The sequence below is a fragment of the Oryctolagus cuniculus genome, chromosome 5, assembly GCF_051225735.1.
Source record: "Oryctolagus cuniculus isolate XC-2025 breed Fujian yellow rabbit chromosome 5, ASM5122573v1, whole genome shotgun sequence".
NCBI classification, from domain to species: Eukaryota; Metazoa; Chordata; class Mammalia; order Lagomorpha; family Leporidae; genus Oryctolagus; species Oryctolagus cuniculus.
The window spans coordinates 71,725,181-71,750,502 of record NC_142871.1 but is presented as its reverse complement, the minus strand read 5'-3'; the positions used below and the strand labels follow the sequence as shown (position 1 = coordinate 71,750,502).

Genomic DNA, 25,322 nt, shown 5'->3' with positions numbered 1-25,322 from the left:
TGCTTTTTGTGTCTGTATGTCCCTTGCATATTTCTTTTCTTTTTTTTCTTTTCTTTTCTTTTCTTTTCTTTTCTTTTCTTTTCTTTTCTTTTCTTTTCTTTTCTTTTCTTTTTTTTTGTCTCTTGCACATTTTAGAATCTTGTTTCCCACAGTGACAAATTCCCAAAGGCTTCCACACAGCCACAGTTTTTTTCACAGACCCTGTACACAAGCCTCCCACAGTCATGAGCACCCAGCCCCCTGTTTATTCTTCCTACAAGACTCAGAAATCTCCACTTGGCTGGTTGCTGGGCACAGACACAAGCTGGTGCGGCTGTTACGCTGTTATGTATGTCCAAAATGGTGCCTGCTCTCTATCAGCTTGTTACAGGATGCATTTTTAGGTTGTTAAGATTTTCTACAGCATTTTTTATTTGTTCTATTGAATTTTTCATTTACAAGATTTTGTTTTTATTTATCTTTAAGATCTCAATTTTGTGAGAGAAATTGTTTGATCAGGGAGAGAGAAAATGTGCCCCCCCCTATTTTTTTCTCCTCTAGTTTGGCAGGTATACTATCAAACTCAGGGCTCCAAGTCTCTAGGCTCTTCCTGCAGCTTTTTCACCAGTGGCTTGGGTTATTGTAGTCTGATCTCACCTCACTCTCCAATGCTCAGGCTGCTTGGATCCTGAGTTGTGTGTGTCCTCATCCTACATGTAGGTCCACTGTGTCCCTCCAATTTGTATAGGGTTTCCTCTGCCATTTTCTCCCTAACTCTTACCTGAGACTGCAGTCTTTCTAATTTTTTAAAACTATCTTCTCATAGACTAGAGCAGCAAGCTCCATCCCTGCTCTGTCATCTTTCTAGGAGTCTTAATTCCATCTTATTTCTGTAGATTCCTGCCAACCCATCAGTTATCCCCACAGGTAGATGTATCCTAATGGGCACTGGCAGGAGACCCTTTTAAGACCTTTCTCTAATTTTGTGCTCTGCTTCTTAAAATGCTCCCTCCTCTCTATTCTGTGACTCTTCCCTGAGACTAGACTTTGTCCACTTTTTTATTTCTATATATATATATATATATATTTTATTTAGTAAATATAAATTTCCAAAGTACAGTTTATGGATTACAATGGCTTCCCCCCGTAACTTCCCTCCCACTCACACCCCTCCCATCTCCCGCTCCCTCTCCCACTCCATTCACATCAAGATTCATTTTCAATGATCTTTATATACAGAAGATCAATTCAGTATATATTAAGTAAAGATTTCATCAGTTTGCACCCACACAGAAACACAAAGTGTAAAATACTGTTTCAGTACTAGTTATAGCATTACTTCACATTGGACAACACATTAAGGACAGATCCCACATGAGAAGTAAGTACACAGTGACTCCTGTTGTTGACTTAACAAATTGACACTTATGGCATCAGTAATCTCCCTAGGCTCTTGTCATGAGTCGCCACGGCTATGGAAGCCTTTTGGGTTTGCCGACTTTGATCTTATTCTGACAGGGTCATAGTCAAAGTAGAAGTTCTCTCCTCCCTTCAGAGAAAGGTACCTCCTTCTTTGATGGCCCTATTCTTTCCATTGGGATCTCACTTGCAGAGATCTTTCATTTAGGTCTTCTTTTTTTTTTTTTCCAGAGTGTCTTGGCTTTCCATGCCTAAAATACTCTCATGGGCTGTTCAGCCAGATCCAAATACCTTAAGGGCTGACTCTGAGGCAAGAGTGCTATTTAGGACATCTGCCATTCTATGAGTCCACTGTGTATCCCGCTTCCCATGATGGATCATTCTCTCCCTTCTTGATTCTATCAGTTAGTATTAGCAGACACTAGTATGTTTGTGTGATCCCTTTGACTCTTAGACCTATCAGTGTGATCAATTATGAACTGAAATTGATCACTTGGACTAGTGAGATGGCATTGGTACATGCCACCTTGATGGGATTGTATTGGGATCCCCTGGCACGATTCAACATCCACCATTTGGGGCAAGTCCGATTGAGCATGTCCCAAATGGTACATCTCCTCCCTCTCTTATTCCAACTGTTATATTTAATAGGGATCACTTTTAAGTTATAATTTAAACAAGTAAGAATAATTGTGTGTTAATCACAGAGTTCAACCAATAGTACTAGAACAAAACAAAGAGAAAATACTAAAATGGATAAAGTATTACATTGTACATCAACAATCAAGACAAGAGCTTATCAAGTCACTGTTTCTCATAGTGTCCATTTCACTTCAACAGGTTTCCCCTTTGGTGTTCAGTTAGTTGTCGCTGATCAGGGAGAACATATGATATTTGTCCCTTTGGGACTGGCTTAATTCACTCAGCATGATGTTTTCCAGATTCCTCCATCTTGTTGCAAATGACCGGATTTCGTTGTTTTTGACTGCTGTATTTTACTCCATAGAGTACATGTCCCATAATTTCCTTATCCAGTCTACTGTTGATGGGCATTGGGGTTGCTTCCAGGTCTTAGCTATTGTGAATTGAGCTGCAATAAACATTAATGTGCAGACCGCGTGTTTGTTTGCCAATTTCATTTCCTTTGGGTAAATTCCAAGGAGTGGTATGGCTGGGTTGAATGGTATGGTTATATTCAGGTTTCTGAGGAATCTCCAGACTGACTTCCATAGTGGCTTAACCAGTTTGCATTCCACCAACAGTGAGCCATTCTACCTGGGGTGAGGTGAAACCTCATTGTGGTTTTGATTTGCATTTCCCTGATTGCTAGTGATCTTGAACATTTTTTCATGTTTCTCTTGGCCCTTTGGATTTCCTCTTTTGAAAAATGTATATTGAGGTCCTTGGCCCATCTCTTAAGTGGGTTGTTTGTTTTGATGTTGTGGAGTTTCTTGATTTCTTTGTAGATTCTGGTTATCAACGCTTTATCTGTTGCATAGTTTGCAAATATTTTTTCCCACTCTGTTGGTTGTCTCTTCACTTTCCTGACAGTTTCTTTTGCAGTGCAGAAACTTCTCAATTTGGTGTAATCCCAAATGTTAATTTTGGCTTTGACTGCCTGTGCTTCTGGGGTATTTTCCAAGAAGTCTTTGTGGGTACCTATATCTTGCAGGGTTTCTCCAATGCTCTCTAATAACTTGATGGTGTCGGGTCATAGATTTAAGTCTTTAATCCACGTTGAGTGAATTTTTGTGTAAGGTGTAAGGTAAGGGTCTTGCTTCATGATTCTGCACGTGGAAATCCAAATTTCCCAGCACCATTTATTGAATAGACTATTCTTACTCCAGGGATTGGTTTTAGATCCTTGATCAAATATAAGTTGGCTGTAGATGTTTGGGTTGATTTCTGGTGTTTCAATTCTGTTCCATTGGTCTATCCATCTGTTTCTGTACCAGTACCATGCTGTTTTGATAACAACTACCCTGTAGTATGTCCTGAAATCTGGTATTGTGATGCCTCCGGCTTTGTTTTTGTTGTACAAGATTGCTTTAGCTATTCAAGGTCTCCTGTGTCTCCATATGAGTTTCAGCATCATTTTTTCCAGATCTGAGAAGAAGGTCTTCTGTATCTTGATTGGTATTGCATTGAATGTATAAATTGCTTTTTGGAGAATGGACATTTTGATGATATTGATTCTTCCAATCCATGAGCATGGAAGATTTTTCCATTTTTTGGCATCCTCTTCTATTTCTTTCTTTAAGGTTTTGTAATTTTCATCGTAGAGATCTTTAACGTCCTTGGTTAAGTTTATTCCCAGGTATTTGATTGCTCAAGCATTTGTTTTTGAAAACTTCTAATTGTTCTTATCATAAATTTTTTGAAATCCGTATCTTGCATTTCTTCCATCTCATCATCTTCATAATCTTGGCTTGGGGTTTCTTGTTCATTTGTGTGTGTCACAATGTCTTCCTTGTTCTTGTGTCCTTGGTTTTCTGCATTTTTTGCTTGGCATTGTGGAAATATTCATTGGATTCTTCTTCCCTTGCTGTGGTGTTTTTTCTTGTTATACTATGACTGTATTAAGTGGACTGTCTGCTTTTGATGGAGCCTTAGAGGCTTGAGATGGGTGTGGTATGAGAGCTCTGTTTGGTTCCTCAGGGTTAAGGGTGTGCCAAAGGCGACACTCCCAGGTCAGGCATGGGAAATCTCTCTCTCTCTCTCTCTCTCTTTCTTTCTTTCTTTCTTTGATTCAAAAGGGAAATAATTCCGCACAGCTGAACAAAGTTGGAGGTAGTTAGCAGGCAAATGATATACCCACAGGAGCCAGAGATCGGAAGCTCTTTCCCAAGGACCACACAGGGAATCTGTACTGCCCTCAGTGTGGGCTCAAATTCTCCTGCAGTCGCCCACTGTTTGCCAAGGTTACTGAACTGTAGCATCTCTGGAGAGTACTCACGTGAATTCTGTGAGTTCTCTCCCCCACCGTCTCTTTTTTCACAGTCTCAGTTCATTAGCACCACACATTCACTAGGTCCTAATCTCCTGTTATTTCACCCCCCACCCCCAGAGACAGGTTTTTCTGCTTGGTTGTGGGTGGGTGCAGCCCTGAGGTTGCCCCACTTATGACGTATGTCCAAGATGGCGCCTGCTCTTTGTCTTGCTTGCCTTTGAGAGGTGAGCGGAGAGAGAGAAACTCGTGTCTGTATTGGTCACTTTTTTTCCCCCCTCTCTTCTAGTTAGCCTGGTGAACTTTTCCCCATGGGGTTTCAAGCCCTGTTCCCTCTAGTCTTCTCTTTCCTCTTGCCTGCTGGTGTCTCGGGCTATTGAGATTCGGCTCACCTCACATTCCAGTGCTGGTGCGTTGATTCTGTCGCTTGTGTCTGGAACCATGGTCTCCCGCACTCTCCACGCAGGTCCACTGTGAATCACTAGTCCTGAAAGAGTTTCCTCTGCTGTGTCTTCCCCTACTCTTCCGTGAACCTGCAGTATCTCCACTTTTATTAAACTGTCTCTTCCCGGGCTATCAGTGTGCTCCCTTCCTATTCTGCCATCTTGCCGATCAACTCTTATTTATTTATTTGAAAGTCAGAGTTATACAGAGGGAGTATAAGAGGGAAAGAAAGAGAGAGGTCTTCCATCCCTTGGTCCACTCTCCAGATGGCCGAATTGGCCAGAGCTGCACCGATCTGAAGCCAGGAGCCAGGAGCTTCTTCCAGGTCTCCCACATGGTTGCAGGGGCACAAGCTCTCGGGCCATCCTCCACTGCTTTCCCAGGCCACTTCAGAGAGCTGGATCAGACATGGAGCAGCTGAGACTTGAATTGTTGCCCATATGGGATGATTTCACTGCAGGCAGCAGCTTTACCTGTTACGGCACAGCACCAGCCCAAAATGATTACTTCTTATTCCTTAAAATGTGTATTTTGGATATGATGAGGAATTGGTAAAGAGGAAGGTCACAGTTTGAATTCCGATGGGATTTTGTTTTGTCCATGTACTTTCAGTGGGAATCAGTGTTGACTTGGATCATAACAGAGATCTATTTACATAAGAACTGAAATTCATCTTGGGTGAGCATGTAGTCTAAGAAAAATGTCATACTGAGCTTGACTCAATAAAAAGGTTTTACTGTCACGGTCTTGGGCTTGATTATAGCTGGACCTTATTTCAAACCACTATGTGGTGTGTGAAAACTTCATTTTTTTTTTTTTGACAGGCAGAGTGGACAGTGAGAGAGAGAGACAGAGAAAGGTCTTCCTTTTGCCGTTGGTTCACCCTCCAATGGCCGCCACGGCTGGCACGCTGCGGCCGACGCACCGCGCTGATCCGATGGCAGGAGCCAGGTGCTTCTCCTGGTCTCCCATGCAGGTGCAGGGCCCAAGCACTTGGGCCATCCTCCACTGCACTCCCAGGCCACAGCAGAGAGCTGGCCTGGAAGATGGGCAACCGAGACAGAATCCGGCGCCCTGACCGGGACTAGAACCTGGTGTGCCAGCTCCGTAGGTGGAGGATTAGCCTATTGAGCCGCGGCGCCAGCCGAGAATTTCATTTTATCTCTGCGGGTGTTCCTTAGAACAGTGGGGCCCTGCAGAAAGACACATTGTGAGCACATGCAAGTCTTCCATTTTAAACAACTTGAAAAGTGAAGTGGAATTTTACTGAGGGCAGAGGCCCTGCCTGAATAGATGGGAAAACTAGTGAAATTTGAGATGCTAATAATTGCATGGCCTGTATATGATAAAAACTGAGAAACCCAGGCTGTGTTTGTGTTTTGTCTGTCCACCAACACGGTAACTTTCCTCAAAAACAATGTCTAATATATTCCCTCCTTTCTATTCTGCTGATGTGGCTCTCATTCTGGATTTCAGTAATTCTCATCTGCATTTTAACAGTAACTACTGTGTTACAGCCTCCATTCTTATATTCCAGCAATTTTGAGTGTTCTCTTCATTACTGCTAGAGGGATCTCTCTTTGTCTCAACAATGACAACAACAATAAAAGTCAACTATGTCCTGATTAATTCACCAGATAGAGGTTTCCCTCCTCCTTATCTGTCCCAAATTACCTTTGAAATGATGGAATAAATATTCAAGAAAAATAAACCCAAAATTGCAGTGATGCTAGGATTAGAATATTTGTGTTCCGCCCGGCGCCGCGGCTCACTAGGCTAATCCTCCGCCTAGTGGCGCCGGCACACCGGGTTCTAGTCCCGGTCCGGGCGCCGGATTCTGTCCTGGTTGCCCCTCTTCCAGGCCAGTCCTCTGCTGTGGCTAGGGAGTGCAGTGGAGGATGGCCCAGGTGCTTGGGTCCTGCACCCCATGGGAGACCAGGAAAAGCACCTGGCTCCTGGCTCCTGCCATCGGATCAGCGCGGTGCACCGGCCACAGCGCGCTGGCTGCGGTGGCCATTGGAGGGTGAACCAACGGCAAAGGAAGACTTTTCTCTCTGTCTCTCTCTCTCACTGTCCACTCTGCCTGTCAAAAAAAAAAAAAAAAAAAAAAAAGAAAGTATATTTGTGTTCCTCCAAAAATCATAGGTTGAAATCTAATCTCCAATGTGTTCTTGTTAAGAGATGAGGCACTTGGGAGGTGACGCAAGGACTTTGTGACTGTGAATATGTCCTTATAAAAAACACCTGAGGGAGTTTGCTCCTTTCCTACCAGGTAAGTCTGCAGTGACATGGCACTGTCTTTGAAGGAGAGAGTAAGCCTTCACCAGACACCAAATATGCTGACCCATCAGTATTTGACTTGCCATCTTCTGGAACTGTAAGTAATAAATGTTCTTATAAATTATCCAGTCTGATAAATTTTGTTATAGCAGCCAGAACAAGACAATAGGAAGGATGAAAAGAGGATACTGAAGAATTTCTGGGAATGTATGTGGTGATCCACTAAGAACTGAGAGATTCATGACACAACACAAGCAAAGGAAGGAATTCCTGGGAAACTCTCTAATTATAATGGGGGAGAAATTTCCAAAAGCAGTTATATACTTTTTCCTTAGTAAAAGTCACACTGGATATCCTTGGTTTCAAATGGGCTATTTTTGAAAAAAATGAATCAGAGATAATTTTGCACTGGTCATCATAACCTGCCAGATGAAATATTTTGATTCCTAGTATTATTTAAACTTCGCCTCCCTCAGTAAAATAAAGCAGTTGATAATAATAATCAAGCCCTTATTATTCTGAGTTGGTGTTAGAAGTAAATGTAGTAATAAAAATCTACTTCTGTTCTGCCATGGAGCTTGGAGAGATGCACTTGCACGAGGTTGGTCCTGCTTTGGTAGGACTGTGGCTAAGGGACTCTATAAAAGGCATGACATATCACGGGGGACTGATATGGAAATTGGTACCTTGGGGTTCAACCCAACCAGTTGTACTTTTTCTAGCTAAGGAGAGTGATGTCTGTCTCTATCCTGTCCTAGGTGACTGAGGATTGGAAGCGAGGGCTAAGAGGTGCCATTTTATTTGCAAATTTTTTTTTTTTGGACAGGCAGAGTCTTTTGAAAGAGAGAGAGACAGAGAGAAAGGTCTTCCTTTTTCCATTGGTTCACCCCCAAGTGACCGCTATGGCCAGCACATTGTGGCCGGCGTGCTGCACCAATCCAAAGCCAGGAGCCAGGTGATTCCTCCTGGTCTCCCATGTGGGTGCAGGGCCCAAGGACCTATGCCATCCTCCACTGCACACCGGGCCACAGCAGAGAGCTGGCCTGGAAGAAGGGCAACCAGAACAGAACTGTCGCCCCAACAGGGACTAGAACCTGGGGTGCTGGCACCGCAGGCAGAGGATTAGCCTAGAGAGCTGTGGCGCTGGCCTTGCAACATTTCATACTCCATGAAGAACTCCCTTCAGCCTCCTTTTAGAATGAAGAATATTTGATGACATGAGTAAATGAAAGCATTGAAAATCAAGTGAATCAAGCATAGTACAAGGGGAATAGACAGTGTTATCTAAAGATATAAAACTTAATTTATGTAACTGAGGTTATAAATATAAATAGATTATTATGTTGTGATTTGATTACCTAATTTAATCATACATCTGTGTACTTTGACACACTTAACACACTATCCTTACCCATAAACACACAAATACAAAGCGAAAGGGAAATTATACATAGGGTCATGGTGGTTTTTATACCTATTTAGATTTATTTATTTATTTGAAAGGCAGAATTACACACATACTCACAGACACACAGACACACAGACACACACACACAAAGACATCTTTCATCTACTGGTTCACTCCCCAAATGTCTGCATTGGCAGTGGGCTGTAGCAGGCTGAAGCCAGGAGCCAAGAGCTTCTTCTGGGTCTCCTACCTGGGTGCAGGGGCTGAAGGACTTGGGCCATCTTCTGCTGCTTTCCCAAGCACATTAGCAGTTAGCTACAGCAGAAATGGAGCAGCCGGGACTGGAACTTGCACCCATATGGGTTGCCGTCACTGCATGTAGGGGCTTAACGTTTTACACTATTGCACCAGCACTGGGAGATGAGAATATTAGTGATTTCATTCTTCATGCTATATGCTTTTGAGTATTTTCTGAATAATTTTTCCAGTCAGGAATGAAGCAATACAAAGTAATAATTGAGAAAAAAAGAATAATTTTTTCCTGTGAATTTAACTGATTTCTTCTCTATTTCTTTTTTTTTTATCAGAAATTTTCTTTCTTTTAAATATTTATTTAGTTATTTGAAAGGCAGAGTTAAAGAGAGGCAGAGATAGAGAGAGAGAGAGAAATGTCTTCCATTCACTGGCTCACTCTCCAAATGGCCACAATTGCTGGAGCTGAACCTATCTGAAGCCAGGATCCAGGATCCAGGAGCTTCTTTCAGGTCTCCCACGCGAGTGCAGGGGCCCAAGCACTTGGGCCATTTTTACTGCTTTTATAGGCCATCAGCAGAGAGCTGGAATGGAAGAAGAGCAGCTGGATCTGAACTGGTGCCCACATGGAATACCAGTGCCACAGGCAGAGTCTTAGCCTACTATGCCACACCACAGGCCCCCACATTTTTTCTTAAGTAACATATAAGACCTTTATTATTAAAAACTTTGCTTTTTAGAAAAGATAGTAAATAAAAACAAAAATTATTATTATGTTAAAAGTTCATTATAGTATAGATGTTTCTCCCTCCTTTTTAAAGTTGAAAGTACTTTTATTTTTATTAATTTATTTTAAAATTTTATTTACAATTTTTATATTAATATAATGTAAACAAACTTCATGTATTTCATATACACAGATTTAGGAGGATAGTGATACTTCCCATAAACACTTCTACCATCCTGCCTCATTCCTTTCTTATTCTTTTAATTTTTATAATGACATAATTTCATTTTATTTTATTTTCATAAGATTAACCAAAGAGCAAGTAAAGAGTTTAATAAATAATATGAGAAAAAAAGAACACTGTTCCTCAACAGTATAGACAAGAACTATAAACAATCATTGAATCTCAAAATGTCAATTTCACTCTTATACACTACATTTTAGGTACTCTGTTAGTTACCATGGAAGAGGGAAAACATATGGTATTTGTCTTTTGGGTGACTGGTTTATTTCATTAAGTATAATGGTTTCCAGTTACATCCATTTTGTTGAAAAAGATGATTTCATTCTTGTTTGCAGATGAGTAGTATTCCATAGTGTATATATGTATTTTTTTTTATCCAGTCATTTTTTGATGGGCATTTGGGTTTTCTATATATTAGGTATTGTGAATTGAGCTGCAATAAAACTGGAAGTACACATAGCTCTTTTATATCCTGACTTTGTTTCCTTTGGGTAAATTCCCAGGAGTGCGATGACTGGTTCATATTTTAGATCTACTTTCAAATTTCCAAGGAGTTTCCATTATGTATTCCACAATGGCTGTACTAGTTTGCATTCCCACCAATAGTGAATTAGGGTACCTTTCTCCCATATCCTTTCCAGCATTTATTGTTTGTTGATTTCTTTCTTTTTTTGTAAATTTTTTGACAGGCAGAGTGGACAGTGAGAGAGAGAGAGACAGAGAGAAAGGTCTTCCTTTTTCCGTTGGTTCACCCTCCAATGGCCGCCGCGGCCGGTGCACTGTGCTGATCCGAAGCCAGGAGTCAGGTGCTTTTCCTGGTCTCCCATGCGGGTGCAGGGCCCAAGGACTTGGGCCATCCTCCACTGCACTCCCGGGTCATAGCAGAGAGCTGGCCTGGAAGAAGGGCAACAGGGACAGAATCCGGCACCCCGACCGGGACTAGAACCTGGTGTGCCGGCGCCGCAAGGTGGAGGATTAGCCTATTGAGCCACGGTGCCAGCCTTGTTTGTTGATTTGTTTATGAGAGCTATTCTAACTGGGGTGAGGTGAAACATCATTGTGGTTTTGATTTTCATTGCCCTGATGGTTAGTGATCCTGAATGTTTTTTTCATGTGTTTTTTGGACATTTGAATTTCCTCTTTCAAAAATTGCCTGTTCAAGTCTTTTGCCCATTTCTTAACTGGATTATTTGTTTTGTTCTTGTTGAGTTTCTTGAGTTATTTATATATCCTGGATATTAAACCTTTATCAGTTGCATAGTTGGCAAATGCTTTCTCCTATTCTGTTGGTTGCCTCTTTACTTTGCTAAGTGTTTCCTTCACAGTTCAGGAGATTCTTAGCTTGTTGTAATCCCATTTGTATATTTTTGCTCTTAATGCCTTTGCTTCTGAAGTCTTTACCAAAAAGTCTTTGCCTATGCCAGTGTCTTACAGAATTTCCATGGTGTTTTTCTCTAGTAATTTGGTGGTGTCTGGTCATAAATTTAGATCCCTGATCTATTTTGGATTGATTTTTGTATAAAGTGTTAGGTAGGGGTCATGTTTTATACTTCTACATGTATATATCCAATTTTTCCAGCACCATTTGTTGAAGAGACTATATTTTCTCTGGGGATTGATTTTAGCTGATTTGCCAAAAATTACTTGGTTTTAGATGTGTGCATTGATTTCCGGGGTTTCTATTCTTTTCCGTTTGTCTACACGTCTATTTTTTTGTGCCAGTACCAGGCTGTTTTGATTATAACTGTCCTGTAGTATGTCTTGAAATCTGGTATTATTTTGTTTTTGTTGATTAATATTGCTTCAACTATTTGTAGTCTTTTGTGTTTCCATGTGAATTTTAGCACAGTTTTTTCTAGATCTGAAAAGAATATTATTGTTATTTTGATTGGGATTTCATTGAATCTGTAGATTGTAGATTGCTTTGGTTTGTATGGACATTTTGATGATATTAATTCTTTGAATCCTAGAACATTAAAGAATTTTCCATATATTTGTGTCTTCTTCTAATTCTTTCTTTAATGTTTTGTAATTTTCATTGTAAAGTTCTTTCACCTCCTTGTTTTAATAAATTTAAACAAGGTATTTAAATACAAGCTATTTAAGTTTCTTTTGTAGCTATTATTAATTGGACTAATATTACAAGTTTTTTGGCAGCCATGGCATTGTTGTGTACACAAACGCTACTGATTTTTGTATATTGATTTTATATCCTGCAGCCTTATGAAACTCTCTTACGAGTTCCAATAGTCTCTTAGTGGAGTCTTTTGGTTCCCATATACACAGAATCATGTCATCTGCAAGTAGGGATAGATTGACTTTCTCCTTTCCAATTTGTATACCTTTGATTTCTTTTTTCTTACCTTATGGCTCTAGCTAGAACTTCCAGAACTATTGAATGGCAATGGTGAAGATGGGCATCCTTGTCTGTTTCCAGATCTTAGTGGAAATGTTCCCAACTTTTCTGTGTTCACTATGATGCTGGCTGTTGGGTTTGTCATATATTGCCTTGATTGTGTTGAGGAATGTTCCTTTTATACGCAATTTGCTTATGCTTTTTTTTAATGTAAGGAGATTTTATCAAATGCTTTCTCTGCATTTATTGAGATAATCATATGGTTTTTACTCTTCAATTTGTTAATGTTATGTGTCACATTTATTAAGTTGCATATGTTGAACCATCCCTGCATAACAGTAATGAATTCCATTTGGTCCGGGTGAATGATATTTATGATGTGTTGTTGGAGTCTATTCTCTAGTATTTTGTTGAGAATTTTGCATGTATATGTTCATCAGGGATATTGGTGTATAGTTCTCTTTCTTTGTTATATCTTTTTCTGGTTTGGAATTAAGGTGATGCTGACCTCATAGAAGGAGTCTGGGAGGTTTCCCTCCCTTTTTGTTGTTTTGAATTGCTTGAGAAGAATTGGAATTTGTTCTTTAAAAGTGTAGTAGAATTCAGCAGTGAAGCCTTCCCATCCTGGGCTTTTCTTTGCTTGAAGGGTTTTTATTACTTATTCAAGTTCTATCGTGATTATTGGTATGTTTAGGTTTTCTATGTCTTCATGACTCAATTTTGGTAGATGCATTGATGGCTCATTTAATTTATGGCTTTCCAACTTTATGTAGGCACTAATTGCTATAATCTTCCCTCTTAAAATTGCTTTGGCTGTATCCCATAAGTTTTGATATATTGTGTTATCATTGTCATTCATTTCCAGGAATTTTTTTTATTTCCCTTTTGATTTCTTCTATGATCCACTGTTCATCCAGAAGCATGTTATCAGTCTCTATGTGTTGGCATATTTTCTAGAGTTTCTTAAGTTGTTAGTTTCCAGATTCATTCCATTGTGGTCAGAAAAAGTATATGGCAGGATTTAAATTTTTTTTTTGAATTTGCTGAGACTTGCTTTATGGCCTAGCATGTGGTCAATCCTAGAGAAAGTTCCATGCACTGAGGAAAATAATGTGTATTCTTCAACTGTTGAATGAAGTGTTCCTTATAAATAAGTTAGGTCCATTTGGTACATAGTTCTGACTAGCTCTGCTGTTTCTTTGTTAATTTTCTGTCTATCAGTGAGAGTAGGATTTTGAAGTCCCCATTATTATTGTGTTGGCATTTATGTCTCCCTTTAGATAATTAACATTTATTTTAAATAGCCGTGGCATTGGGTGCATATACATTTATTATAGTCACATCTTCCTGTTGAATTTATTCCTTAATCATTACACAGTGCCAGTACCCTTGTCTCTTTTAACATTTCTTTGTATTAAAGTGTATTTTGTCTGACATTAGGTTTGGTATACCTGTTCATGTTTACTTTCTGTTAGCCTAGGATATCTCTTTCCATCCTTTCACTTTCAGTCTGCATATATATATTTTCTATTTTTTAAAGATTTTATTTATTTATTTGAGAAGTAGAGTTACAGAGAGTGAGAGGGAGAGACAGAGAGAAAGTTCTTCCTTTCGTTGGTTCACTCCCCAGCCGGTTGTAATGGCTGGAGCTGTGCTGATCCGAGGCCAGGAACCAGGTGCTTCTTCCTGGTCTTCCATGTGCGTGCAGGGGCCCAAGCACTTGGGCCATCTTATACTGCTTTCCCAGGCCATAGCAGAGAGCTGGATTGGAAGAGGGGCAGCCGGGACTAGAACTGGTGCCCATATGGGATGCTGGTGCTGCAGGTGGAGGATTAACCCACTGAGCCATGGCACTGGACCTTGCATATATCTTTGTTGGTGAGGTGAATTTCTTCTTTTTTTTTGACAGGCAGAGTTAGACAGTGAGAGAGAGACAGAGAGACAGAGAGAAAGGTCTTTCTTTTTCCGTTGGTTCACCCCCCAAGTGGCCACTACGGTTGGCACCTTGCGGCTGGCATGCTGCGCCGATCCGAAGCCAGGAGCCAGGTGATTACTCCTGGTCTCCCATGCAGGCGCAGGGCCCAAGGACCTGGGCCATCCTCCACTGCACTCCCGGGCCACAGCAGAGAGCTGGACTGGAAGAGGAGCAACTGGGACAGAATCCGGTGCCCCAACCGGGACTAGAACCTGGGATGCTGGCGCTGCAGGCGGAGGATTAGCCTAGTGAGCCTTGGCACTGGCGAGGTGCACTTCTTGTGGGCAGCAAGTAGATGGGTCTTGTTTTTTAATCCATTCAATCAATCTATCTTTTTATTGGGAAATTTAGTCCATTTACATTCATGGTTACCATTGATAGTACGACTTGGTCCAACCATTTTTCCATGAATATTCCTATTGTTTGCTCTGGATTTCCATTGTACCTTCAATTATCTCCCTCACATTCTTTCATAATGATGACTATTATTCTGTGTATCTCTATGTAGCAAATCCTTTAGCATCATTTGTAAGGTCAGATAAGGTGACAAATTCTTTCTGTTTTGGAAGTGCTCTATTTCACCTTCATTTATAAATATCAGCTTTGCAGGGTACAGTATTCTGGGTTTACAGTTTTGCTCTTTTAGGAATTTGACTATGTCTCTGCGTTCTCTCCTAGCCTGTGGGGTTTCTGATGAGAAATCACATGTCAGTTTAATTGTAGATCTTCTGAAGGTAATCTGGTGTTTCTGTTATGCACATTTTAGAATCTTTTCTTTATGTTTTGCCTTTGAAGGTTTGACGATAATGTGTTGTGGTGAAAACCTTTCCTGATCATACCTATTAGGAGTTCCTAATGTACTTCCTATACTTGGATCTCATTTATTTCTCCAAATTAGTGAATCTTCCTGCTCTTATTTCACCAAATAGGCCTTCTATTATATTCCGTCTTCCATGACTTCAGAACTCTTAAAACATCTATTTTTTGTTTTTTGATAGTATTACATAAATCTCAAGCATCATTTTCAGTATTTATAATTTCTTTTTTTGTTGTTGTTTGACTGAAATATTTCCAAGGATTTTTCTTCTAGCTTGGGTATTCTTTCTCTGCATCACCACTTCTGTTGTTGAGGGTTTCCACTGTATTTTCTATTCGACATATTGAGTTCTTCATTTCTAAAATTTCAGCTTTATTTCTCTTTGATATCTCTATCTCTCAGCAAATATTTTCATCCATATTATGTGTGTATTTCTTTGTCTCATGAATTTGTTTCTCTGTGTTTCTGAGTAATCTTATGGTCTATCTTCTGAATTCATTTTAGGCCTTTCATTCATCTCTTTGTCTTCATATTCTAATATTTATGTTTTTTTTTTCCCTTTTGGGATTCATATTGCCTTCTTTGTTATTGTTATTTGTATTTCTGCTTTTATTTTTAGGTATTTTTGGAAATACTTGTTGGTTTTCTTCTCTGATGGTTTTGTTTTTGAACTATGCCTGTGTGGCTTAGTCAAGTGTCTGCTCCTTTGGTGGATATCCAGAAGTGTGTATTCACTCTCAGAAGCTGGCAGTTCCTCCGGCCTCTGGCTGCGGGTGTTGTGGGTGGGGTCCCTCCTTACAGCTGTGTGTTTGTATTGTCCATGTTGCTCCACACTATCTCTCTTTTTTTCTGTAGAATTTCTACTGCAAACTTTTCTGCAACTCTTTCCTGAGAATGCACTTTCTCTACTTTTCTTCTGTTATCTTCCCCTGGTCAAAATCAGCATGTCTAATCCCAATTCAGCTATCTTGGAATCCTGGATAAAAAGAATTTAAAGTAAAATCTAACCTTATCATATATTAAAATGCATTTTGGGAGCTGGCGATGTGGAACAGTGGGCCAAGCCACAGCCTGCAACATCAGTTTCCCACATGTGTGCATTTCAAGTCCAGCTACTACATCTCCAATCCAGCTTCCTGCCAATGCACCCAGGAAAGCAGTGGAAGATGATCCAATGGAGAGTATTTTTATACATCATTGCATTTTGCAAATTTTCTATGATAGTGCATACCAGTTGGGTCAATCTTTTTGGAGTTGAGAATCAGGAATCACTAGTTTTAAAACAGCTGTCCAGGAGACTTCAGTGTTCAGGTAATGCTGCTGACTATTGATCTAAGGGAAATGGTGAGGGTGATGCACCTCATCTGACTCCCCAGGTTTGAGAAGAGAGAAGAAGGAAATGTGTGCTGCCCAGAGAAATAGGGAATTTGGTCATGCTCTTGATAGCATGAAAGAGGGATGGCTGCCTGCTAGGCCTTGAGAAGTATTCAGCTTATTGAACAGTTTCACACATGGTTCAAAGGCAGCAGAGACAGCATACATCTAGGTCACTTGGTCAAACAGATAGTAATTACTAGAGGCACATCATGCACCCCTCCATGTCTTCTTGTCCTTTGAAATTGAATAACTCCTGGAAGCTTTATAGGACCTTTATAGGACTTTTATTGCTGTTTTTCCTTCCAGCCTGATGAAATCATGCACCAAATCAATAGAGAACAGATATATTTCTTCAACATATGTAGATCTCATTATTTATGAGCTGAATGAATTGAAGTAATATATTCACATACCTAAGGACAAGACACCAAATACTGTCTGTAATACTAAGAAAATGCACCTGTAGTCTCTTGCCATCCAGTTGTGGAAATATACTTATTGGATACTCCTGTGTAAAATATCCTAAAGACTAATGTAAACAATGATAGCAATTCAGTGTGAGCCACAAAACAGGGAATGCCAGCTATTATAGGACAAGGAAGCAGGGCCTAGAATGATTGTTGAATTATAAAAGAGCTCCATCTGCTGATGGTTTATGAACATGAGAGCTGAGCAGGAGTTTACACTGGCATTTCTTTTAGGTGATGTTCCATATGTATGGATTATGGCTTTCCTTCTCCTGTCACCGTGGAGGATTAGGGATAGCTCACACTGGCGTATGGCAGGGAGAGGAGGAGATAAATGGTCTGTGAGTTATTAGGAGTAGCATCTCCTTCTCAGTCTGTGAAAGTTCTTATAAAAGCCTGTAGGCCTATCACTAATGTAGTGGCAGGTGCTGAGAAATCCAGCACATAGAGCTCTCTTATCAAGAGGCTTACCATGAGGAAAATGAGATGTATTCCTGTCCTTTCAGTTTGGGAGTCTCTTCTTCTTGGTGAGTCTAATTAGCTGAAAGAACAAGTTTTATCCTTCACATCTTATTATGTGTTTTTAATGGTTCTTCCTTTTTCACTCCTGTTTAAGAGATCAAGATTACTCATGGCATAATTAGCCCATTGTCCAACTTTTCAAAATTTTTGAAATAGTTTTCAATTAGAAAAATTGTAAAAAGCTCGAGATAACCAAAATGAACAGATTGAACCAAAACAAGCAAAAGCAAACTAACAACAACAACTTAATGTTTACTTAGCCCGTGTGATCTTTTTTGAGAATTATTTCTGCTATACTGCTTGAATAGTGGAAGTCACCTGTAGCATTCCTATATCTTCCTTTCTGCTTCTGTGAGTTTTAGGGGAATCAAAATTGCTATTTGGAGTTCATTGACGTGTGCTAGAAAGGGAAGTGGGACTTAGCCACATATGCACTGTCCTGGGAGTTGGAAAAAAAATGCTGAAACTACAAGACCTAGCCATTTTGACACCAGGATGGGTTGGGGCCAGGGACCATTTGCTGCTCAGATAGTTCTCTGCTGTGTTCTATATTAATCAATAGTGCGATGAGACACGCTGAATCTCTCACTCTGGGAAAATCTATACTCCTGAGAGGGAATGTAGAAATATCATTGTACCTAGTGAGTTTGTCTTTATAAGAATCAAATGAAGCATTTTTAATATTATCTATTTGAAATATTATATAAAATATGTGATATGAAGGAAATTTACATTTAATTTGTAACTCTATCGTTGCCCTTACAAGCACTGTAATCATGATCTTAATAAGGAATACAAATAATGGATAATTATCTACCAAGGTGAGTTTTCCCAAACATCAACTAAGACATATAGATGCAAAAGTCACTTGATACTAATTTCTTATGTTTGCAAGTGGCTCCTCAGTTTCAGTTTTTCTCAATTGTTGGTGACCAGCCCTTATAGAATTCTGTTGCTGTTACAGGTAGTCTGATGATTCCTGTTCATGTTCTTTTTCTACTAGGCACAATTCCAGTGCACCTGTGAAAGACTTTTTATTTCAATAAACCTGAAAGTACTTAAAATTTGGAAAGCTATAAAACTGTATTTTGAAGAAGTGTTTTCTTGGTCTTGGAGAGCTGTTGTTAGGAAGTGAACATTCCATGAGAGGGGCAATTTAGGAAGGAATTGATTTTGATATTCTTTAAGGAAAGAAAAAAACTAAGCAGGTGATTTTCCTTCTTAGAAAAAGATATTGAATGATATCCCCATGTGAGAAATTTGAAAATATCTGCTAATAAGCTTTTTGATTTCTGACTCAATGGATACTGGAAAGAATAATTTCTCTTTTCTCCTTCTTGGTTCAGAGTTTCATTAGTGTAAAATAATTAAGGTGACATGATTTGCTTGAAGGATCCATCAGTGCTATTCAGTGTAAGATCAATGGTCAAAGTTCAACTGGAAATTGTGTTAAGCAGTTTGGAACAATTTTAAAGATGTGAATGAGCCTTCTTTTTTTGTGTGTAATTAGTGGATTTATCACAGTCCAGATTCTAATCTAGCTCAAAATAAATTATTCATTAAATGCAAATGGTTGTATTTTCCAGTTTTTTCCCTACCATACCCTATGATGGAAAAGAAACATTGTTTTTCTAATCTGGTAACTCATGGATATCACCAACATATCAGCCTCTGACCGGGCAGGCTCAGGACATAACAGGAGCTGTGATAATTTCCATGTGTAATCATTTCATTCTTGATTAAGCAACCTGTAGGCAAGGCCTTCAGGAAGTATCCCGAACCTGGACAACAAGGTGGAACCAGCGTTTGGAGCCATGTGGTTTCCTCAGATAAAACAGATTAAATCAAGGGAGGGATTTAAGACGAGACAGGGAGTCAACAAACTATACGAATCCTATAGCATAGACTGGATTATACTGGCCACTAGTCTGTGTGCTGCCCTTCCCAAGCTCTACTTGGTGTCACAGGGCCTGCCCCCTCAAAATCACATTTCCCAGATGTCCACACTCTTTGGTTAAACTTGGCCTATGGGAGGAAGTAGAAAGAATTTAGAGAGCAAGGAGAAAGGAAAAGCCATGTTTGTGCCTCCCTTATAGTTCCAACTTCTGCTGGTGTCCTTCCTTCTGCAGGTCCAGCTCTCATTCCCAGGCCTTGACTTTGGGGTTCTTGTAGCACCTTCCCATCCTTTGCTTTCAGGTAGAGAGATGGTAGCAGCTTCCTGAAGGTGTTTATCTCTGGGTTGCCTCACCATCCCACATATCAGACTCCTTACTGCATACATCTATCTGGCTTGCTTCAATCATTTTTATTGTCTACCTGGACTTTGTGGGCACTTGAGTTTGAGATTCCTGGTCTGAGTGTCATATTTGTTTTAAAATCTCTCTGCTTATCTATGTCTGAAACACACACGCGCACACACACACAAGTTTGCAAATGTTAATTTAATGGATGATGGAGGAAGTGGGATGTGGACAGAGGAGTCACAGTAATCTATGGCTGGCAGATCAAGCCTGGGGTTCAGGAATACTCAGGACCATAGTAGGGTGTGCAGAGTCAAGGGCTCAATACTTTTTATAATAGAGTTTACATTTATTTATTTTATTTTTTTGGACACACATGTACACACACACACATGCACACACAGAATTTCTATCCACTGGTTCATGGTTCACTCCCCAGTGTCTACACCAGCCAGAAATGGGCCAGACTGAAGTCAGGAGCTCAGAACTCCATCTTGGTCTCTCACATGGGTGGCAGGGACCCAAGGACTTGAGCTATCATCTGCTGCCACCAGGTTTCACATTAACAGTAAGCTTGATCAGAAGCAGAGCTGTGACTCAAAGCCAGAGACTCCATTATGCTATGCAGTGTCCCAGCAACAACTTAACCACTGTGCCAAACCTTGGTATTGTCTGTAAGATGTTCTGATTGATGCTGGAGTGTAGTAGTTGGAGCACTGTTTGCTCCATGACTGTCTCATAATCTTTTCCTCGCAGGATCCTCAGCAGAACCACTTGGGTTCCATGAAATAAACCTTGTAGACAAGTGGTATAGAGGCCTCACTATCACATGCAATGTGATGAGAAAAAAAAGAGTCGCTCAAATCCCAGCTCCACCCTGAGATGCCAAGGGTGTAGTCCTCAATTTGAAGTTGAAAGCCTGAGGACTGCCAAGGGTGTCACTGCTGTAAGTGCTGGAGTGTAAAGGCCAGCAGGTCTAGAGTTCTGATGTCCAAGGCAGGAGAAAAGCGTTTCACATCTCTGAAAGAGAGTGAGAACAACAGCAAGAGAGCAATTCTCCTTCTATATATGCTCTCACCTGGTCTATGTTATTGACAGTGTCCATCCACACTGAGAGTGAGTCTTCCTCACCCAGCCCACTCAAATTCACATGCTTTTCAGTTTTGGAAACACTTTCACAGACACACTCAGAACAATGAAGACATACCCCAAAACTGAAGGTGTCATCTCATGAATTAATGGTTTGTTACAAAGGCAAATTCTAAGGAATGGCATCTGTTTCATGTATTAGTTTCAGTGTTTTTAGTTCTCCAATTACCAGCAAGGATAATATTATTCTAAAATATCAAAAATGCATGCACTTACATGAACTTGCTACTTATAAATAGAACGTTTGATTAGAAACATGTTCTAAATTGCTATATAATGCATTCATTTTAATAGCTAGTCATGAGATTACTTGAAAATTTACCCTTTTTCCTCTGACAAGATCATATTTCAAATATTTAATTATCTTCTATCCTGTTGTTTTTATGTATTGTTTATTTCAACATTATATAATCTTTTGAAGACAATCAAAGTGGTTTAGAAGTAGTATCTTATTTTTAACTACAATGATGGTTTGTTGATATAGGTATAGGACATGCCTCCTCATCAAAACTTGTATAAGATATGGATACAGAGATTCTTTTATTATTTAGTAAATATAAATTTCCAAAGTACAGTTTATGGATTACAATGGCTTCCCCCCCATAACTTCCCTTCCACTCATACCCCTCCCATCTCCTGCTCCCTCTCCCTTTCCATTCACATCAAGATTCATTTTCAATGATCTTTATATACAGAAGATCAATTCAGTATATATTAAGTAAAGATTTCATCAGTTTGCACCCACACAGAAACACAAAGTGTAAAATACTGTTTCAGTACTAGTTATAGCATTACTTCACATTGGACAACACATTAAGGACAGATCCCACATGAGAAGTAAGTACACAGTGACTCCTGTTGTTGACTTCACAATTTGACACTCTTGTTTATGGTGTCAGTAATCTCCCTAGGCTCTAGTCATGGATACAGAGATTCTTATCTATTTAGAAGTCAATCCATTTTTCTTTTTTAAAGATTATTTTCTATTTATTTGAAAAGTAGAATCACCGAGATAAGATGAGACACACACACACGCACACATACACACATACACACACATTCAGAGAGAGAGAGAGAAGAGAGAGGAGAGAGAGAGCAGAAAGAAGAGAGAGATACCTTCTATCTGCTGTTCACTTCCCAAATACTTGGTACAGTCAGCATTGGGCCATGCTGAAGTCAGAAGGTGGGGACTCCATCTGGATCTCCCAGGTAGGCAGCTGGGACCATCACCTGCTGCCTGCCAAGGTTTTCAGTATCAGGAAGCTGGATTAGAGGTAGGACTTGAAACCAGCACTGCAATATAGCATGCAAGCACCCCAAGGAGTGGCTTAATTGCTGTGGCATAACACCTACCCTCATTTTCCAGATTTTGTAAAAATGGAATTACATAGTATGTATTTGTTTTGGTCTATACTCCTACTCAACATAATTATTTTTAGATGGATTCATAGCATTGACTATATCAGTAGGACATTTCTCTTTATGGTTGAATAGTATTCCATTGTTTGGATATACTACCATTTGTTTGTCCAATCATTTGTTGATGCACATTTGAGTTGTTTCCAATTTTCAGATATTATAAAAATGCTATCAGCATTTCATATACAACTCTTTAATGGATATGTATACTCCCTTTCTTTCCTCTGTTTCATTTTGTTCCCACTCTACCTTAAAACCAAGAAAGATACATTAAAAGGATCACTTTAGATGTTATTGATCCTGTGTTGGAATTAGCTAATTGCTGGAAGTGGACTACTTGATTGGCATGCATTAAGGTGAGGACAATAAGAAGATGGTGCTGCTGGGGAACATGGAGTCTCCATGGTACCTGATAGGGCCCTTCGGCAGTCAGTAGCCGTGCAACTGAAGGACCCCTCGTTTCTGCTCTTGCTCACCCTGATGCCTCATGGCGGCTGTCAGAGCTCACCTGGGCTATACTTCAGCCTGTGTTTCTGTCTATAAGGATGACTGGGCTAACATGGTTGCAAATGATGCATGTGACAGAGTTACTCCAGCTGTTGTTGCTTATTCTGACAATGAAGAGGTTGTTGGACTGGCAGCAAAACAAAGTAGAATAAGAAATATTTCAAATACAGTGATAAAAGTAAAGCAGATCCTTGGCAGAAGATATATGGTTATACCAGGTCAAAGCCTTGCTTTGAAGCATTTGGCCATTTGTGAAAGAACCAGTCCCTTTGTGACCCAGCCGTTAAATTTTTGGTTCAGAACCTACTCTGGGCAAACTCAAGTAGGGTTTTCTCTGTCTTGGCCTCATGCCTGTTTATGATCTATCTACTCACAGGTAACCCTACTTAACTTGCTGCCAAAATTGTCCTTACAAACCCTCCCTGTAACTCTCATTCCCCTGTAGCCTTCCAGCCAGACATATGGTCCTTGGACTGGGCTTCTCAGCAATTAGCACTCAGAGGGAAGAATTGGCAGGCTCCTGGAAATACATGGAGAGCACACCAAGTTTACCCGCACCTTCAAATTTGCACCTTGCTGCCTGGGAGCCTGCTTCAGTAGCCTTCCTTTCCAACTCACTGTGGCCAGTGCCAATAGCAGTGCAGGGTCCAGTGGTCCAGATAGGGGACATGAACTCTTCTATCCATGCTAGGGGAGTGAGGGTACATTCAACACTTCCAAACTGCATCATAATGCAAAGGTCTACCAGTCTGTGCCTAAGCAAATGCAACAGAAAGGCTTCCTCCGTACAGAATGTCAGTGCCACTCCAAGTTTAAAGTTCTGAAGGAAATATATTTAAAGGCCTATGTTGTCCATGCCACAAGTTTGGGTGATCCACCCCACTGTCCATTGGATCAGCTTCTCTGAAATCAGGTAATGATTGACCCAGGCAACGTAATAGAAGCTGCTGCTCAGGCCAAGCAATGTGATCAGAACTTAGTGGCCTCTGACAACACAGAGAAGGAGGGAAACCACCTTTCTGAAAGCAAAAAGAACTCAGGCAGTCAATTATCAGCCTACCTTGAAAATAGTTCAGGGAGCAGATGAGGATCGTCAGCTGAGAATGAGCGACCGGATGCAAGAAACCTTGAGGACTCCTGGGATGCATCCTCAGGTGCAGGGTGCTCTCAAGGGATCCCCAGTTGCAGCAGTCCCCACAACCTTTTCAGAGGTGCAGTTGCTCCCCGTCAGAGCAGCCTCATTACCAGAATGGGTGTGTCCAGTGAGCCCAGTCCCTGCACCAGCACCAGCTGAAACCCTCCCGGTGTAGCCTCCACACCACAGCCTCCAGTCTGCTCTTCTGGAGTTGATTTTGCTCCTGGAGGGGATAGGCCTTTGACCAGTGAGCCCTTTCCAAGGTGAGCAAGGCGAAAAAGGTGGTCACTGGCCAGGACTATTGTTAGGTGAGTTGACAGAAAACGGGAGATCGGCATGAGAACTTTCAAAGTGTGATGGAGAAGAGCTGGACTGGCTGATTGCTATTGATGAGGAAGCCAGTGCTCAGCAAGACACTGCCAATGAGCCTTGCAGAGATGCTGTCATCACAGCCCGACGTTTGGTGACAGCAGTGGAGGAGGCAACTGGTGCTTTTCAGCTAGGGCTCAAAAAAGAGGTTGATTTCAAATACCAACAGCTAGGAACTGATGACAGAAGGGTGCCTTTGCTAAGCTGAGAGCAGCCCAGTTCAATACTTGCCATGTCTGGCTCCTTTTCTGTCTCCTCAGAAAAAAAGAATAGATGAACTGTGAATGTGCAGAATAATAGGAATATACCTGTTAGTTCCTTTTCCCAGAAATCTTCACAAAGTGAAAGATCTGTCAGAAACGAGAGCGGTGGCCTACTAGAAAACCATGGAACACGTCCAAGAGCTAGTTTGTTATGGCTTTGTCACTGATGTGAGACCATTTTGTTTACCCTGTCTACAACAGTTTTGTCCTCTGTAAAAGCGAGCATAGGTAATAACTCTTGGCCTGCCTACCTCACCGGGTTGTTGTGAGGCTCACATGGCTAATAGATGGGAAAGGGTTTAAAAGTTTAGAAGCACTATATACGTGTAAGTTATTAATGCATCTGACCTTGGCTGAGGGAAGGCCAGGGCAAGCACATTAGTTTACAAGATAGAGAAGCATGGTTGTGTACTATGAATCATTGTTCCAATCTTTACTAGTTTATCGTGACTCTTTCATAGAGTTTGAGAGCTTCATTTTTTAAATCCCTCTGTGGCTCTTTAGACAGTATAAGCACAACAAGTATTCATACCTTTATCAATTCCATTTTCACTGCTATGTCTCTGAATTGCACTGGGTAAGCACTCTGAGTAGTCAAACCATCTCCATCTCCTTCATGTTACTAGTTCGTAGTCTCCTGTCAATATAAAGACATGATTAAGGACTAACAGGAAGCCACAACAGTTTGTTATGGTTCATATTGGCTGTTTATAAGGTAGAAGTGTGAGTAAATTGTTCTTATTTCATATTATTTAAGTCCCTTCATATTCATAATTTATGTTTTTAAACATTGGTTGCTATTTGAACACTGGAAACAATGTACATTATATCAATTTGCAATCTGCTTTCAGCAAATTTTATTTTTTTCTGTTAGCTGCTTTTTTTTTTTTTTGTCTAGTATGTTATACAGAGGAAGTCTGTATAAAACTTTCTAAGGTCACTTTTTCTCACAAGGCATAGATACAAGTTCATCTAGTCAACGGCATACAATGAAAGAGAATAGCTTTCGTTTCCCCTTTGGCTTTG

At 40.4% G+C, this 25,322-nt stretch overlaps 1 pseudogene; it reads left to right on the top strand.

The window, feature by feature from the left end:
- The first annotated feature begins 22,509 nt into the window (after positions 1-22,509).
- LOC103349916 (myb/SANT-like DNA-binding domain-containing protein 7 pseudogene) lies at positions 22,510-24,206 on the top strand (annotated as a pseudogene).
- Positions 24,207-25,322: the final 1,116 nt, after the last annotated feature.